Raw genomic sequence first — 17,756 nt, 5'->3', positions numbered from 1 at the left:
CCTTTTTAGTCTTTCCTCATACGAGAGGAGTTCCATCCCTGTGTTTTGGGTGTGACCGAGGTACAGTGTGCATGTAGCTTGCTCTGTTTTTCAAATAGGAGGAGGTATGTTGGTGGTTTTGGGCCCAGTGCAATATTTGTAGTGCTCGCTGTTTGTATCTAAGAATTAGTGGTTCATGAATGTTAGGATTTTTTTTCAGGTTTTGTATTTCACAGTGCGTTTTATAATGCAGAGTTTTATTTTGCTGTAGCTCAGATGGCATGAGAATCAGAATATTTGTTGAATTGGGTTTTCCACGTTTTGAATGCCCTTTTGCCATCCTTTGTCTTCAATAAAAATAGTCAGCTACAAAGATAATACAGCGATTAAAAATGTAACTTGAACACAATCCTTAAAAAAAATGATGGTATGCCCGTTCTATATTGTGTGTGTGTGTAATATATTTAATAAAAATAGTAATTCTCAAGGCTCAAACACAACAGAGGTGTATTCTGAAATACATTTTGGGGTCCTTTTACGAAGGCGCATTAGGGCCTTAACGCACACTAGCCGCTACCGCCTCCTCTTGAGCAGGCGGCAGTTTTTCGGCTTGCGCGCGCTAATCCGGTGCGTGCACTTAAAACGCTAAGCGCACCTTCGTAAAAGGAGCCCTATCTGTTGTTTTTCATCTATGGCATTACATCAGTTGCTTATTTCTAAATTGTTACTTAAATCTACTTATCTCCATTGCTTGGTCCACACAACAGATCAGTTTTACAATTATTGCTTTATAATGTAGTTTTAATTCTTATTTTTAATGCTTGTATATTTATAAATAATGATTTGGTTGTTTCTGTATGTTTTATGCAGACCCCCTGATGCAGGCATTTTGCTGAAACATGGGCATTGTCGGGTTTTCAATTAATTTTGCTCTACCTCTTCTTCTGGCCGACTTCACTGTTTCTGCTGTGTTGTCGACTCCTACTGTTTTGTCACAATGTCAGAGTCTGTTTCTCCTCGTGTTTCTCCAGTCTGAGAATCCTCCATAGACGTAGCTACATTAAGTTCAAGTTCAATTTATTTATTTTAATATTTATACAGTAATGCCCCCCCCCACCTCCCCCGCAAATTCGCAGTTCGCAAATTGCGGACTCAGTAATTTGCGGTATTTTCCGACTGCCTCTTCCTGGTACTAAAATCATGGTTACACCAATCAAGAGCTGCTTTGACACGCTATCTGGCGTATCAAAGCAGCTCCTGATTGGTGTAACCATGTCTTAACTACCAGAAAGAGGCGGTTGGAAAATGTGCCCGGCTTCGTAAGTACAATTTAAGCGTCTGTCTCGCGCCTATGGAGACGGCGTAAGGATGCCTATGGATGCTCAAAGCCACTTCCCTCGGAGACCATGCCCACGCCATGCCTTGGACATCCATAAACATCTGAACGCGTCTCTGTAGGTGCGCGACATTGCCTGCGTTTTTTAAAATGTGCATCTCTGTTGGCTTTGAGATGGCGTTAGGACGTCTTCCGCCACCTACAATCAGGACGCCCATTTGTTGAATCAGCCCCAATGTATTCAACGCTTCTTGTCTGTGAAAGACTGGGGGTAAGTTCTTCAGGCATGGAATTGGACCTTGTTAGTTCATTAATTGGACTTCCACTTGTATTATTACAGGCCCATTTTAAAATCAAAGACCCTTGGCTGTACTCAGATGATCAGTTGATTTCTTTCTTGAGGCATTAGAACTAATAGTGCAATCATAATGATAAAATGGTGGTTATTTTTATTCCATAGAGAGCCTGAACACGTTAATGCCTCTTATTGAGCAATAGTTTAGTCTGAGGTGTAGCTTTGAAATGAAGGATGCCAGGTAAATAATAATAATAACAGTTTATATACCACAGGACCGTGAAGTTCTATGCGGTTTACAATGATTAGAAAGGTGCTACAAATAGAGTAGACCTTACATAGTTGAAGAATAGTGGCTAGCAGTTTAAGGGAACAGTTGTCATGGGGGGATTGAGTTGGGAGATTGTGATGGGAGAGATTGTGCAGATTCGCTATCTAGGTATTTCAAGAACAGGTATGTCTTTAGATGTTTCCTAAATTCACCACAGTTATTTGCGTTTATAATTAGTTTTTCCAAGTCTTTGCCCCATAAAGCCGCCTGATAAGAGAGAAGACGTTGATGAACTTCGGGTGTGTACCTCTCTTGTGTCTATTGGTTGAGAAGTGGAAGAGGTGATTTATATATTGAGGGGCTAAACCAGATAGTACCTTAAAGCAAGCATCCCGGCTTGAACTTCGCACGCGCCTCCATTGGCAGCCAGTGCAGGAGTCGGTAGGAAGGGGTTATGTGATCGGACTTCTTCAACCCTGACCGCCGCATTCTGCACCAGTTGCAGTCTCTGCATGTTCTTCTGGGAGATTGCCAGACGGGCGATGTTACAATAATCGAGATGGCTTAGCGTTAGGGATTGTTCGAGAATTCTGAATGATGAAGCGTCAAAGTGGACCGAAGCTTCCAGAGAGTAAAAAAAAACCCTTTCTGACTAGGGAGCTCACTTGGTCTTTCATGGTTAGGTAAAGTGAGCGTGTAGTCATTTGTTTTGAATTAATGCATTCCTGTTCTATTAGTGCCAATTATTCTATAATCTTATTTATAGAACTCTAATGCAAGCAGCGTTTGCTAGAGCGCATTCAAGTGATCTGAACGCATTTTATTCTTGTTAGTTTTGCATTTGATAAGAGGGCCAGGCCTAGACTTAAGACTGTGCATTTAATTGATGAGGAATTGTTTCTGGTGAAAATCTTGACCCATGATGAGAGAGTCATTTGAAAAGTAAAATCCCCCCCCCCCACTAAGTCCCAAAAGGATTAGTTTACTTGTTGCAAATGCAGAGAGCAAGTTCCCAGGAGTGATGGCTTAGAGGAGAGCTTTCAGCTTCCTCTATTGTTAGATGAGGCAGTCGTCCCAAGGCACTTTCTTGTTTCCTTGTTCAATGTTTTCCTAAGGTTGTGCGGACGCTCCTTAGATTGAGTAAGCGGGAACGTGTGTCAGAATTAGATTTCCGGATACTTTATAAGTTGCTGGTTATGGTACACTTATGTGTACATGGGCGAGCATCAAGATATCTGGTTGATAGCGTTCTGCCATGCGTTCCCCCTCCAAAACTCCGTTCTGTGTAAAATGGTAATCTGCTTCTCCCTTGCGTTTTCAGGTGTCGAGGGCAAGCATGTTTTTTTGTGGAGGCATGGAATGAGATTCCTCTATACATCCGGGAGCAGGGAAATTTGCACAATTTTAAGAAATTACTGAAAAAATATTTGTTTTGTAAGATGAAATATGGGAACTGAAGTTTTATGATTAACCCTTTCAGGACCATAAGGATCGTAGGCCAATTTTTGTGGTTTTGACGACATTTTTATGGTAAAAAGGGCTTGCAGATGCCAAAAAATTGATTTTTTTTTGTGAAATATCATTATTTTTATTTAAAAAAATCACACTTCTGGCTTATGGACAGTGTGGCAAGTGAATCTTCTCGTCAATCTGGCAACGACGCTAATGAATGAATGTCGGAACCAGTTTGTTTACATAAAGGCAGTATCATATGGAATCCGTACATATCAAATTTAGAACTGTAGACTATCCCAATCAAAATTTATAGGATTTTAAAGTTATGGGACAAATATGTCCCTTGGTCCTGAAAGGGTTAAGTGTAAGCTCCGGCCGCCGATATGTTTTGTTTGATTTCTTTATCTTGTATGTGATGTGATAATACTATGTCAATACTTTCTGGAACCCGCTTTGTATAAAGCAGGATAGAAGCCAATAAACTCTAAGGTCTTGCTATTGCAAACTACAAAGGGGGAAATTCTATGAGAGGACCTAAAGGTAGTCTCCTAACTTGGTTTCAGTAATTGTTTATTGAAAGCTTCTATACCGGTACTAATGACGGTTACATGAGCTTCTGTAAAAGGAGTTACAATACAGAGTTAGCAATTTCTGAGATGGTTTTCAATACAATTATCCTACGTATATACACGTATAATGTACTGTGTTCACACTAAATCCTAATTATTTGCACCCATAATACCTGTATCTTAGATTTACACACATCGTGATAATTCTCGTTCTCCGTAATTTGTTTATCATAGCCTCAGCAATTCTGGGTATCGGCTGTGTTCGCCCTATCTTGTTCCTAGTGCGGACTAACCAGCTATCTCCTCTATGTTGTATTATTAGACACTTTCCTGGCTTCCCATCCGTTTTTGAATATAATTCAAACTACTCTTACTCACCTACAAATGCATTCACTCGGCTGCTCCCCCATCTCTCCTCATGCTCACTCTCCCCCCTTGTGAACTCTGCTCAGCTGGCAAGTCCCTCTTATCTGCGCCATTCTCCTCCTCTGCCAATTCCAGACTCTGTCCCTTCTATCTTGCTATGCTGTATTCTTGGAACAAGCTGCCCAAATCCCTACAGCAGGCTCCGCCTCAGGCAGTATTCAATGCCCAGTTAAAAGCCCACTTCAAGAGTGCTTTTGGTTCCTAACTCCTCTCACCTTGGGTTCTGCATCCCCAACCCTATATGTCATGTCTGTTTGTCCAAGTTAAATTGTAAGCTCTTCTGAGCAGGGACTGTTTATTAAATGTCAATGTACAGCACTGCATACGCCTTTCAGTGCTATAGAAGTGATAAATAGTAGTAATTATTAGTTAAAGTGTACCAAAAAGGAGCCGTTCAAATCAAGACACACAACTAAAAAGTTCAAAATTTTACAAAAATTAATTGGAAGATAGGCACCTATTTTCTTAGGCACGATTCTACACAAAATAGGTACCTAGAGGTGCCTGACGCCCAAGTAGGTGTGTTTAGGGGTGGAGAAAGACTTAGGGCACCGCTAGGTGCAGTCCTATAAAGGACGTAGGCCTGGATGCACTAAACATAATCGCTCATACCGACTGGATCACTGTTGGTTGATTGCAGAAGAGCGATCGATGTACCAAAAAGATTGCATGCAAATGATTTGTGCGGAGGTTCGAGTCTCTCTCGTCCAATTGATCAGTGTGAGAGCAGCTTAGAGGCAGGGGAAGTCCGGAAAGCAGCGTCCAGCCACGCAGCTGTTCGGGCCAGGAAACCTTTTTCTATTTTTATTAGTGGACAGATGTTGTGCATTACAAAAACAGAAAGAAAGAATAAAAGCCCTCCCCCGATGTCCCAGCACCAGGAACCAACCAACCCCCCCACCCCCCGCAGCAGCGAAAACGACTTGAGGGATGCCCACTCCCTCCTGCCCAGCCGTCCCCCCCCACGAGAGAAAATTGGCAGGAAGGATGCCTACTCCCTCCTGCCATGCTGTCTCCACCCTCCACGAGAGAAAATTGGAATGAGGGATGCCCACTCCTCCCTGCCAATGGAGGCCTCCCCCAAACCATCCCCTCCCCTCCCCCCTTCCTCCCGCCCAAAAAAAAAAGGCAGGAGGGATGCCCACTTCCTACTGCCACTGGATGCTCTCGAACACTCCCTCCCCCTATCTTTGGTAGACATTGGGAGCTGGAGGGAAGAATGGTCCTTTCAGCAATAAGTCCCACCCATTGAAAATGATGGGCCTTCCCCTCTCCGGTGTACCATGTGATGCACGGGAAGGAGTCTAAGGGCCTGATTGGCTCAGACGCCTAAGGCATCTGAGTCAATCAGGGCCTTAGACTCCTCCCTCTGTATTCCATGAGATGCATGGGGAGGGGCCTAAGGTCCTGATTTGCTCAGACGTCAGGCCCTTCCCTGTGTATCACATGGGATAAAGAGGGAGGAGCCTAAGGCCTTGATTGGCTCAGACGCCTGAGGCTCCTCCCCATGCATCACATGGAGAGGGGAAGGCCCGTCATTTTCTATGGGTGGGCCTCGGAGCTGAAGGGACTTTGCTTCCCTCCAGCTCCCAACGTCTACCAAAGGTATGGGAGGGGGAGGGTTGGGGTGGTGTTCGGGGGAGCATCCAGTAGCAAGAGGGAATGGAGGAAGGGGGGAGGGTAGGAAATTTTTTTTATTTTATTTTTATTTCTTTTTTTATTTAATTAATTTTCTATACCGTTCTCCCAAGGGAGCTCAGAACGGTTTACATGAATTTATTCAGGTACTCAAAGCAAATGGTTCAGGGGGGGAGGGGGGCTCTGTTGGCAGTAGGCATCCCTCCTACCAATTTTCTCTCATGGGGAGGGGGATTCCTGGTACTGCATTTGTCGGGGAGGGCCGTCATCAGCAGTGGGGAACTTTTTTTCATTTCTTTTTTATGGGACAGATATTTTGCCTGTGTAACACAGGCAAAATATATGTGCTATTGAAAAAAAATGAATAAAAAACTAGGCAGACCTGTCGGTAACAGTGTTTTCCAATAGCTAAAACCCCTGGGTTTTTTTTTTTGCATAGCCAAGCGATGTTAGTGCATCAATCGCTTGGCTACTTTGCGTGGGGTTTTAGTTAATTTGCATGGCTGGATCAGAAAATGAGTGATTGAGGGGGAAAACATGCGGTGAGCCATTTTGTGAATCGGGTCGGTAAAAACGATCGTCGCTAAAGCTGTGAAATGAGATTTAGTGACGATCGCTGACTTTAGTGCAGCCCGCCCGTAGGCCTTTAAAACCCTGGCCTACGTTACAGGCACCTAGGTTTTAATCTAAGCACCGCTAAGTGCGATTCTCGATTGACGTGCAGTAGGTGTAAAACTCTAGGCGCCAATTACAATATCTGGCTTATCTTCTCTCCCAGGGCTCCTTTTACAAAGCCGCGCTAGCGTTTTTAGCGCACACACCGGATTGCGTGCGCTAGACGAAAATCTACCGCCTGCTCAAAAGGAGGCGGTAGCGGCTAGCGCCCGGGGCAATTTAGCGCGCGCTATTCCGTGTGTTAAGGCCCTAGCGCGGCTTTGTAAAAGGAGTCCTAAAGTGCGCTAGCGTTTTTAGCGCACGCAGGAAATTACCGCGCGCTACGCTTCTAGAACTAACACCAGCTCAATGCTGGCGTTAAGGACTAGCGCGCGGGGCAATGTACTGCGCGCTATTCTTCGTGTTAAAGCCCTAACGCGGCTTAGTAAAAGGAGCCCATAGTTTATTGCTGATATTCCGCTTTTATTCAAAGCAGATTACAACAATCCTATATAATAAAACGCTAGCCGCGCATGCGCACTCCCGCCTCCGTGTTCCGTGATCCGTAGGTCCGTGGCAGGCAGGAGAACTGATGTGCGGTTAGGGCCCACTACTTGAGCGCTGTGGCCGACTCAGGATCGTGGGAGGATGCGCCGCGTAAAGTGCTGCACAGGTACTGGAGGGGGAGGGACATATCACTTCTGCACATACCGGCACAAACCTCCCTCCAGTGTTGGCAGCTGCAGAACGCTAAACAGGCTGCTTCGCGGCTTTCTCCTGCAGTTGAGTCCCTCTGCCCCGTCACTGATGACATCATCAATGACGCGACAGAGGGACTCAACGGCAGAAGAAAGCCGCGAAGCAGCCTGTTTAGCGTGCTGCGGCTGCCAACGCTGGAGGGAGGTTTGTTATTAAAGTAATCTCGCTGGGAGGGGAGAGAAGCGTCTGCCTCGGGTGCTTCAGGCAGCAGCAGCGTTTACAATTCGCTGCTGTTGCCGGCTTCAGGCCTTCCTTTCTGGCCGGTCCTGCCTACTTCCTGTTTTCATGAAGACAGGACCCGCCAGAGAGGAAGACCTGAAGCCATCAACAGCAATGAATTGTGAATGCTGCTGCTGCCTGATTAAGTAGTTCAAGGAGGAAAGGGAGCAGAGGGGGAGAGAATGGCTTGGAGGGAAGAAGAGATGGCGGGGCATGGAGGGAAGGAGGAAGGTATGCCAGACCAAGGGAAAAGAAAGGAGATGGAGAGAGGCCATATGGAACAGAGAGAGAGAGGGCGGACACTGGATGGAAAGAGAAGAGAGGGCAGTGAATGGAAGGGGCAAGACAGAGGGTGAATAGTAGATGGAAGGGGTAGAGAGAGGGAGACAAACACTGAATGGGAGTGTGGAGGACAGGGGGAGCAGACGTTGGAAGGAAGTGGGGAGGAGAAAGAAAAAAGGGCACATGCAGGATTGAGGGAAGAGGATAGAGTTAGAAATAAAGATAGACAGACAGGGGGCCAGGGAAAGACACAGACAGAAAGAATGACAGCGTCCAAGGAGAGAGAGACAAATTAAAAAAAAACAAATAACCAGACAGACAGACAAACATCTACTCTAGCACCCGTTAATGTAACGGGCTAAAACACTAGTATATACATAATAATAAAAACAATATAAACTTATCATTCATACATCACATAAATCAAAAACTTTGTCAACTATGACATGTCAAAACTCTTCATAAATCTGTCTAAAAAAGCCATTAGCAGCTAATCCATTCTGCCAGTAAGACATATTTCATCGGACTAAATAGATTACTTTTCAACCATTTCTTAAATTGACGCAGATCTTTTTGTTGATCCTGCGCTTGAGAAAGTGTTCTTCCTTATCATTTCTAAATTTTTTTATTTTTTTTTTTTGGGGGGGGGGGTTTGAGTTGGAACTAGGCCTGACTCGGTTGTAGAATAGAGAATGGCACGGGGAGAAATTTGTTCCCATCCCTGCAGGAATTCAGTTTCCCCCATGAGTTTTGTCGTTGTCCTTGTCCCTGCCCCATTCCTGGAAGCTCTGTCTTAACTGCACAAGCCTCAGATACTTATGATTTTAAAGTATTTGAGATTTGTGCAGATGAGGACGGAGCTTGCAGGAATGGGGCAGGGAGAGAAAAAGAACTTGATGGGAAAATGAGTTTTTGCGGGGAGGGGGAAAAATTTGTCTCCATGTCATTCTCTACTTAGGAGAACAGTATAGAAAATTGACTAAATAAATAGTGTGAAAGGTTTCAGCCTCTGATAAGCAGAGCTGGTATTGTGACATCATAATGCCTCATCCACCAATAAGAGCCAATCTCATCAGTGATGTCACAATGGCTTGATTGCCCTTTACTTGGTTCACTTTTACTACATTTTAACTTCTAGAGTGGTGCAGTGATTAAAGCTACAGCCTCAGCACCCTGAGGTTGTGGGTTCAAATCAATAATGCTCCTTGTGACCCTGGGCAAGTCACTTAATCCCCTTTTGCCCCAGGTACGTTAGATAGATTGTGAGCCCACCGAGACAGGCAGGGAAAAATACTTAAGTACCTGAATAAATTCATGTAAATCTTTCTGAGATCCCCTGGGAGAACAATATAGAAAATTGACTAAATAAATAGTGTGAAAAGTTTCAGCCTCTGATAAGCAGAGCTGGTATTGTGACATCATAATGCCTCATTCCACCAATAAGAGCCAACCTCATCAGTGATGTCACAATGGCTTGATTGTCCCATACTTGGCTCACTTTCGCTACGTTATGATTTCTAGAGTGGTGCAGTGTAGACAATGACACGGGGACAAATTTGTCCCCAGCCCTGCAGGAACTCAATTTCCCTGTCCTGTCCCCACGAGTTTTGTCCCAGTCCCTCCCTCATTCCTGTAAGCTCTGCCTTAACTGCAGAACATAAGAATTGCCGCTGCTGGGTCAGACCAATGGTCCATCCTGCCCAGCAGTCCGCTCACGTGGCGGCCCCAAGGTCAAGACCAGTACTCCAAATGAGTCCAGTCTCATCAGTTTAGCATGAACTTGTCCAACTTTGTCTTGAAACCCTGGAGGGTGTTTTCCCCTATAACAGACTCCGGAAGAGTGTTCCAGTTTTCTACCACTCTCTGGGTGAAGAAGAACTTCCTTACGTTTGTACGGAATCTATCTCTTTTTAACTTTAGAGAGTGCCCTCGTTCTCCCTACCTTGGAGAGGGTGAACAACCTGTCCTTATCTACTAAGTCTATTCCCTTCATTATCTTGAATGTTTCAATCATGTCCCCTCTCAGTCTCCTCTTTTCAAGGGAGAAGAGGCCCAGTTTCTCTAATCTCTCACTGTACGGCAACTCCTCCAGCCCCTTAACCATTTTCGTCGCCCTTCTCTGGACCCTTTTGAGCCTGAAATACTTATGATTTTAAAGTGTTTGAGGCTTGTGCAGATGAGGACGAAGCTTACAGGAATGGGGCAGGGACAGGAAAAGAACTCGCAGAGAATGGACGGGAAAATGAGTTCCCCAGGGGATGGGAAAAAATTTGTCCCCGTGTCATTCTCTATTGGATCTTGATGGCACATAAGATGTCAAACAGTCATGTAGCTATTCTAATGCTTGCTGATGTAAGCTCAAGTACACCATCAATAACAATTTAGATACTTCACATGAAATTTCATAGTCTACCAAAATATTGCAACAAAATGTGAAGAAACATGCTTAGATTTGTTAATCCCATATAGGACAAATTATTATCTAAGAAAAAGGTAATAATTGTTAGCTTGTTGTGGATTAAAAAAGAAAACTTCTCTTAATTTACCAGCTTAGTCTAATTTATTCCTCCCTCTCTTTTCACAAAACCGTAGCACGGTTTTTAGCACTGGCCGCAGACGCTCATACAACCTATGAGTGTCAGAGCTGTTTCTGCCGCAGCCGGCGCTATAAACCGTACTACGGTTTTGTAAAAGGCGGGGGCTAAGGCGTGCCCCAGAAATCAATTTTGTGATTTCTCATGCGATCAGCTAAGAAATATAACTGGCAGCTTTTAGAATTCTAGGTCAGGGCCTCTTTCGCCATCTTCCTCGTCCTCTTCCTCCCAGGTTCTTGTCTCGGAAGCTCGTGCCTCTCCTGTCTGTAGTGCATCCTGAGCTGGCTGCCCTCACTGTCCCCCAGGCCAGGCGTGGAAACTTCTTAATGGCAGTGAATTGAGGAGAGTCTGTGATTTCTCTTTTTCCTCACACTTGCTGTACATCCTATACACATTGCACATATGTTACCCCCTGTACAGAGGACCACTTGACTCTTTTTTTTTTTAATCTTCTGCCCTGTGATTACTCTGAACTACTGAGAACAACAGAGTCAGGTATTCATTACAATGTGCTTCTGGGTCGGACTGGTCCATCCCCACTGTGACATCATGAGCACAGCCTAAGCCAATCAGATGCTGCTCCCTGTGAGGGAACATTTGATGAGGTTCCACATGTGGCTGTTGGGGCTTCAGGAGGAGAAATAAAGAGAATAATGTTCAACCTGAGTAACAGCAATGAGAAGTGAATTTGTCTTTATGTTGAAACAATTTTATTAGTTTTCATGAACGCTGTACAAACCCAGATAATCTAAATGTATAACTCCCTTATATCAAATAAGGCTCTCCTTAGACAGCTGTATTAACTAGCGTCTCATTTGGCAAAACATTACAATGGTCTCTGACAATGCAAACGCTTAAAGATGTATAAAAATCCAGAGGGGAGGCCAGCCACACCAACCTTAGTTGAGAAAAGTGTGGAAATTATCAAACCGGGGTGAGTTACTTCATTGGCCTAAAAAAAACCTTCCCAACTAGAAGACATTTAAAAAAAAAGCCTTGTGCAATACAGAGAGCAGTAACAAAAACTGAACCAGTATGTGATTAAATCAAAGAGATACTTATCTCCGTAGTGGAGTTGGCCTCACATCAACGATGGCACAGCGTTCCGCTTGTGTCGGCTGCTTCAGGGTGCGCAAAAACCCCCAAAAGCGTGCTCTGCTCTGCTCTGCTCAGCGGCTTCACAGAAAACCAGATCGTGACACAATCGTACACCTCTGAGTTACCCCGTGATGTTGCATTCCCACAACAAGAGACTAACCCCCTTCTAAAAATGAACCACGTAGTCCCCCAATTACAGACAGAAGCAGCCCACAATGAATAAAAATAGAAAACAGCAGAAAAGCTACCAAACAACGCAAAACTCTGACAGTACAAAGTAGTTCTTATACCCAAAATAGCCTGGGTGCAACTTTATATCGTAGAACAATTATACTGCCAAATAAACTTCCGGAGCAGGTGGCCAAGGCCAATAGCGTGCTTGACTTTAAGAATAAATGGGACATCTACGTGGGATCCCTACAGAGGCCTAGTAAGACACTCAGACTTGATAGGGCGGGTCAGTAGAGTGGGCAGACTTGGTGGGCTATGGCCCTTTTCTGCCGTCACCTTTCTATGTTTCTATGTTTCTATAATCATCTGAGGACCAATATGACCGCAGCTCCCTCCCCCCCCCCCATCCACCTCCCCTCCCTAAATCTCCGAGTGAAGTTGTCTTTAAGGGCACTTGGAATTGGTGCAATGAACAGTCCTTTAAGTAAATTGCTTTTCTATTGACTCTGTGGTAAAGGTGACACTTAGTCTGTCACAAATTGATGGTGCCTCCCCTCTCCTGACGGGATAGGGACATTTACAGTTTATTTATAATATATTCCCAGGGCACGGAAGAGGGATATACCTGCAGGGTGTAATGTGCAGCTCTGGTCTCCCCTTCCTCACATCTTATATATAGCTAGAGTTAGGGCGTTAGGACACTGGAGGCAGGGACAGTCTCCCTTCTGCCTGTGACCAACAGCTTGACTCTGTGCTCTTCCCCTGAATCACCTGTTGAGCTGCCCATCAGGGTTCCTGTGTGTTTTAGTTGAGTGTCTTGATATGAATGGACCCCTTCTTGGTACACTTGGCTAATTCTAGTGTTATGATTTTAGAGCGTATGCTCAGGGCCATGGTGCGTGCTTTGCCGCAGCTCAGAAGCATGGAGAGGAAAAGACAATCTAATGAGGAGGAAGTCAGCAGCGCGCAGTGTCAGCGGATGGGTCCATGGGCACTTCAGTTAAAGGTAGGGGTTCACAGAGGGAGTGGGATATGGTTGGAGGGGGAGAGGGGTTACATTATAGCATAGCACCAGATAGTAATGGGAAACCTTCGTTCTTTAGCGTCCCTCCAGATCGGCACAGAAACGGATGGGTTTATGCTCCTCTGCCAGCAGATGGAGACTGAGACACTAACTTTTGCCTACAGTAGAAGTGGGCTGTGCTGTCCCTATTACAATCAGTCTTTTCTCAGTCTCCAGCAGGTGGTGTGGTAAGATTGTGCAGGCTGTGCTGAGGTTTATTTTTCTGGTCCCTTTTGCTGTCCGGATAGAGCTTGGGGGACCCTCTTGGGGGAAGTACTGACCTCGGAGGTGCCACACTCGAAAGGGTCGATCCCTCCCCCCCATTTCCCCCACCTCCCCAGGTTTTCTGTGTTTAGAGAAGCCTCAACTGTATGCCTTGCCACCGATACCAGCACTGACTACAGTTTAGAGAGCCAGTTGGTGAGCTGTGAGAAGTTAAAAAAAAAAAAAGACACAAGAAATAAAGTGGTTCTGAGGCTGCCGTTTTTTGTACAGCGTTGTTGTACATAGGTTTTTGATGCATTCAGTATAGTGCTTTGAGAATCAGTACAAGTGCGTTATATGTGGGGGCTAAGCGGTGGATATAGATGGCAGGTGCACAAAATGTTCTGGCCACCTCGAGGGAGACCCGGCTTCAAGATTTGGTTTGTCTGGCTCCCCTTCGTGCGCGCACCGCTTGTTGGCGGGAGGTGTTGGTGATGCCCGGGCCTCCCCTGCCACCCATACTGGGATTTCCTCGGCTACCGGCGATCTGGCAGATTTGGGCTTGCGGCCGCTATGGAGGCTGGGGATTCCCTTGTCACTGTGACTGTGGATGCTAGTGGTATTTTTGTAGTGGCGGGGTCAAATTTGGCTTCAGTGCCACATTTGATTTCAGGTGCCAGTTTAGTGATGGCCCATTTTGCCCACTGCCTCAGGTGACCTTCCTCCTTAGAGAGTCAGGAACAGGTCTTAAATGTGTCTTCTGCTCATACTATGATTTCTAGATTGCCGCCGGGGTTGTTGAACCCTGATTTTATGTTAGCCATGTGTAAGGCTTATTTACAGGCAGCTAGGGGTCCTGCTTCAGTTTTGGGGGTCTTTTCGGGGGGTCTTTCCCTTCCACTGCCACCCCATTCAGTCTCCTGCTAAGGTTGCCTCTATCCAGCCCTCTCAGTCATAGTCCAAGTGGCCGTGGGTATCTTGGGGCGAGGTTTCTTTTCTGGCTGATCTCTTTCCTCCAGATGGGGACTTGGATCTTGGGGAGGATTTTCCAGATCTTGCAGGGATGTCAAAGTAGGTCCTCGAGGGCCGCAATCCAGTCGGGTTTTCAGGATTTCCCCAATGAATATGCATGAGATCTATTTGCATGTACTGTTTTCATTGGGGAAATCCTGAAAACCCGACTGGATTGCAGCCCTCGAGGACCGACTTTGACACCTGTGAGTTAGGGGCTCTGATGTTTTGGATAGAGGTTTTTTCCTACGGCACTGGTTGGCGAGGACATATATGTTGTGCGCATTTTTCCTCGGGAACAGTTGCAGAAGCTCATTCTTCAGGTGTCTTCAGTTTTACACTTTGAAGAGGCAGCTAAAGACCCCCCTCGTGTGGTGGACCCTCCTCTTAGAGGGATCTGGTCAGCATCCCACTCTTTCCCTATGCTTCAAGATATTCAGGATGTAGTGTATGCTCGGTAAAACGTTCTGGATGTGCTTTTTTGATTGACGCTGTCCTTGGCCAGACTTTACCCCATTCCAGATGGGGACAGAGATACCTTAAAGTTTTCCTGCGGGTCTCTGCTATAGTGCACAGACATATCGTGCCTGTGAGAGATCCTCAGGACTGTAAGATGGAAGCTCAATTTAAACACAGTTTTGATGTGGCTTCCCTGGCTGTCAGGCGGCGAATTGTGGCGGTCGGGTAACCCAGGCTTGTTTCTGGTGGTCTGTGAGAGTCTTGACCGCAAAGCGGCTGACGGCTCCTTTGTGGATCAGAAAGTCCTTAAGATTGAGCTGGGAGTTTCTTTTCTCTTTGATACCATGTATTATCTGTTGGATGCCTCAGTCAAGTCCATGGCTCTAGGTGTGACAGCTCGTCGTACCCTGTGAGTCTTGATCAGCCCCAGTGGACAGTGCTTCTCATGGACGCCAGTCTCCTCGGTTGGGGAGCTCAATGTCTCGGTTGCTCGGCTCAGGGCTGCTGGTCACCGGTGTAGGCGTCCTGGTCAATCAATGTTCTGGAGACCAGAGCCATTCAGCTAGCATTGGTGAAGTTCCAGTCCTTGCTGGAGGGCAAGTCAGTTTGAGTCCTCTCAGACAGTGCCACAGCGGTGGCCTATGTCAATTGTCAGGGGAGCACCAAGTGGCATCTGGTAGTGCTGGAGACCTCTCTGCTCATGGAATGGGTGAAGGCCATCTTCGGGACATCTCAGCTTCACACATTGCTGGCATGGACAACATCCAGGTGGATTTTCTCAGTCGTCATGCGCGAGTGGTGTCGCAGGCTAGAAGTCTTCGAGTTGATTGTTCAGTCCTGGGGTCAGCTGATCATGAATCTCATGGCCACCAGTGTCAACGCCAACATGCTGAGGTTCTTTGGTCACTGCAGGAATTACCAGGCTTAGATGCTCTGGTACAGGCTTTGCCGACAGACGGCCTGCTGTATGTCTTTCCTCTGTGGCCTCTGGTGGGCAGAGTTCTTTTTTGGATTGCCTGGCACATAGGCTGTGTGCCAGGCAATCCGGACTGACCCAGGCACCCATGGTATGCAGATCTGGTTCGTCTGCTTGTGGCAGATCCTCTCTTGCTGCCTCTGTCACTCGGTACGGGGATGTATGGCGGCAAGTGGTGTTGGTCAGCTTCATATTGTAGAGGGCATGGTGAATGCAGTGAAGTACATTGAAATCCTGCAGCAATGCTTGTTGCCTTCAGCAGAGAACTTGTTTCCTGGTGATTACTTCTTTGAAGATGATAATGCACCATGTCATCGAGCAAAAACTGTGCTCGATTGGATGAGAAAGCAGGGAGTGAAGACAATTGATTGGCCTGCTCAGTCACCAGATCTTAGTCCAATTGAGAACCTGTGGCACAAGCTGTCACTGGAAATGTAAAAAAAAGCAGCCAGGAACGAAGCAAGAGCTGATTGTGTTATTGATTGAAGCTCGGAATAGGATTATCACCCAAGAGCATCTGGTGAAGCTGGTCCACTCTATGCCCGAAAGGTGTCGGCTTGTCCACAAGAGCAAAGGCTGGCCAATCAAATATTGAAAGCAGTAGACAGGACAAAACAGCCTTCTTCAGGGCTAACTATAGAAATAAAAGTAAAACAAATAGTAACGGAATCTGTTACTACAATTTAATATCATACAGCCATATGAGCACAATACATTATCATTGCCAAAGTTCGACAAAATTTATTTAAAGGCACACCTTTATCAAATATACATGTGCAGTAACTGAACATATGATAGTAGAATGGAAAATTAAATAAGATCTAATTTAGTATTAGTGAGTCGCAAAAACCTAAACAGGCTCTAGGCGACTTGAAAAGGAAAAGGGGAGAATGGGCAAGAGGGGAAGTAAGGAGGAAAGGGGGAGAAAGGAAGAGGAGACCTAATCGAGCTAAGCAAAAGAACAGGTGCGTGTGGTGATCTTATAAAATTAATTCTCAAAGAGAAGAGTTTTCAGTTTTTTTTCCGGAATTGGGTATACATAGCTTAAAATGCATCAACCAAATCAAGTCATGCAGGATGTATACGAGGGCTGTGCAAAAAGTATCAGACCTTTATTCATAAAAAATACTTGTATTCAGATACAACAATCTTATACTAAGCTCCTTCAAAGAAGTCCCCTTGGGCTGCCTTACCTTTCTCCCAACGGTTCTGCCACTGTCGGAAGCAGCGCTGGAACTCCTCTTTTGAGATTGCTCGCAACTGGTCCGTCGCATTCTGCATTCTCTTGACTGAAATCTGGTCCCTTTCAGGGGCATTATCAGCTTGGGGAAAAGCCAGAAGTCACACGGAGCCATGTCGGGAGAGTTGGGAGCCTGAGGAATCACAGGAGTGTTGTGCTTGGCCAGGAAACTCCATATCAAATGTGAAGAATGGGCAGGTTCGTTAGCAGCTTTGGCACAAATTTGGTGAAATTCTCCTGAAGCCCAAATCCTCAGTCAAAATGGAATGAACGGATCCAATACTGATGCGCGCCTCGTCTGCAAGTTCTCGATCGTGATTCGATGATCCTGGTCAATGACGATCTCATTTCTGGATGTTGAGGGCCTACCAGAACGTGCTTCACTCTCCACTGATGTGTGTGGCCATCTCTGAAGTGGTCCTGCCACTCCTTTATCTGTGTGGTGCCCATTGCTTCGTCCTTGAAGTCCTGTTGAATCTTGCGGATCGTTTCCACTTGGGAATCGCCAAGCTGTACACAAAATATAATGCACCAAACCACGCCTCCCTAGCTTTATTTGTTTACACAAGAAAAATTAAAGTCTGATACTTTTTGAACAGCCCTCGTACATACAGGCCATATGTCTCAGACATTGCCTTTAGAACTAGATTATTAGATTTAATCATTCATCTTGGTTCCAAGTCCAGGTTAAAGGCAAGCTACAATCATGTACACAAGTTATTTTCTTGCTCAAGTGGGTTTACAGTTTAAGGTGTATCTGAGGCATTGTAGGATGTAACAACCTGATCAAGGTCACATGATTTAAATCTTAGCCTGCCGCTTTAACCATTAAGCTCCACTCAGGGTTTATATGCACGTGGGGGGAGGGAGTGTTTGAAACTAAGGCAATTTGCCATGGGCCCATAACACAACAGGGGACCCCAGTTCTGCCTGAAGCTGAAGGAGACACAACCTGCTGGAGGGATTTGAGGCCCCTTTCCCAAATTTCTTCTCTGGCCCTGTCTCAACTCCACTGTCTTCTCTGTGCCTTGTTCTGTCCCCTCCTCTTCTGTCAGGA

The 17,756-nt window shown here is 45.7% G+C and overlaps 1 protein-coding gene across 1 annotated transcript in view; it reads left to right on the top strand.

Annotated features, from left to right (window-relative positions):
* The window catches only part of DYRK4 (dual specificity tyrosine phosphorylation regulated kinase 4), a 161,513-nt gene that overhangs the window by 37,419 nt on the left and 106,338 nt on the right, over positions 1–17,756 (top strand). The window lies entirely within an intron of this gene.

Source organism: Geotrypetes seraphini, chromosome 7, assembly GCF_902459505.1.
Source record: "Geotrypetes seraphini chromosome 7, aGeoSer1.1, whole genome shotgun sequence".
Classification (NCBI taxonomy): Eukaryota; Metazoa; Chordata; class Amphibia; order Gymnophiona; family Dermophiidae; genus Geotrypetes; species Geotrypetes seraphini.
This window is presented reverse-complemented; position numbering and strand designations above follow the sequence as displayed.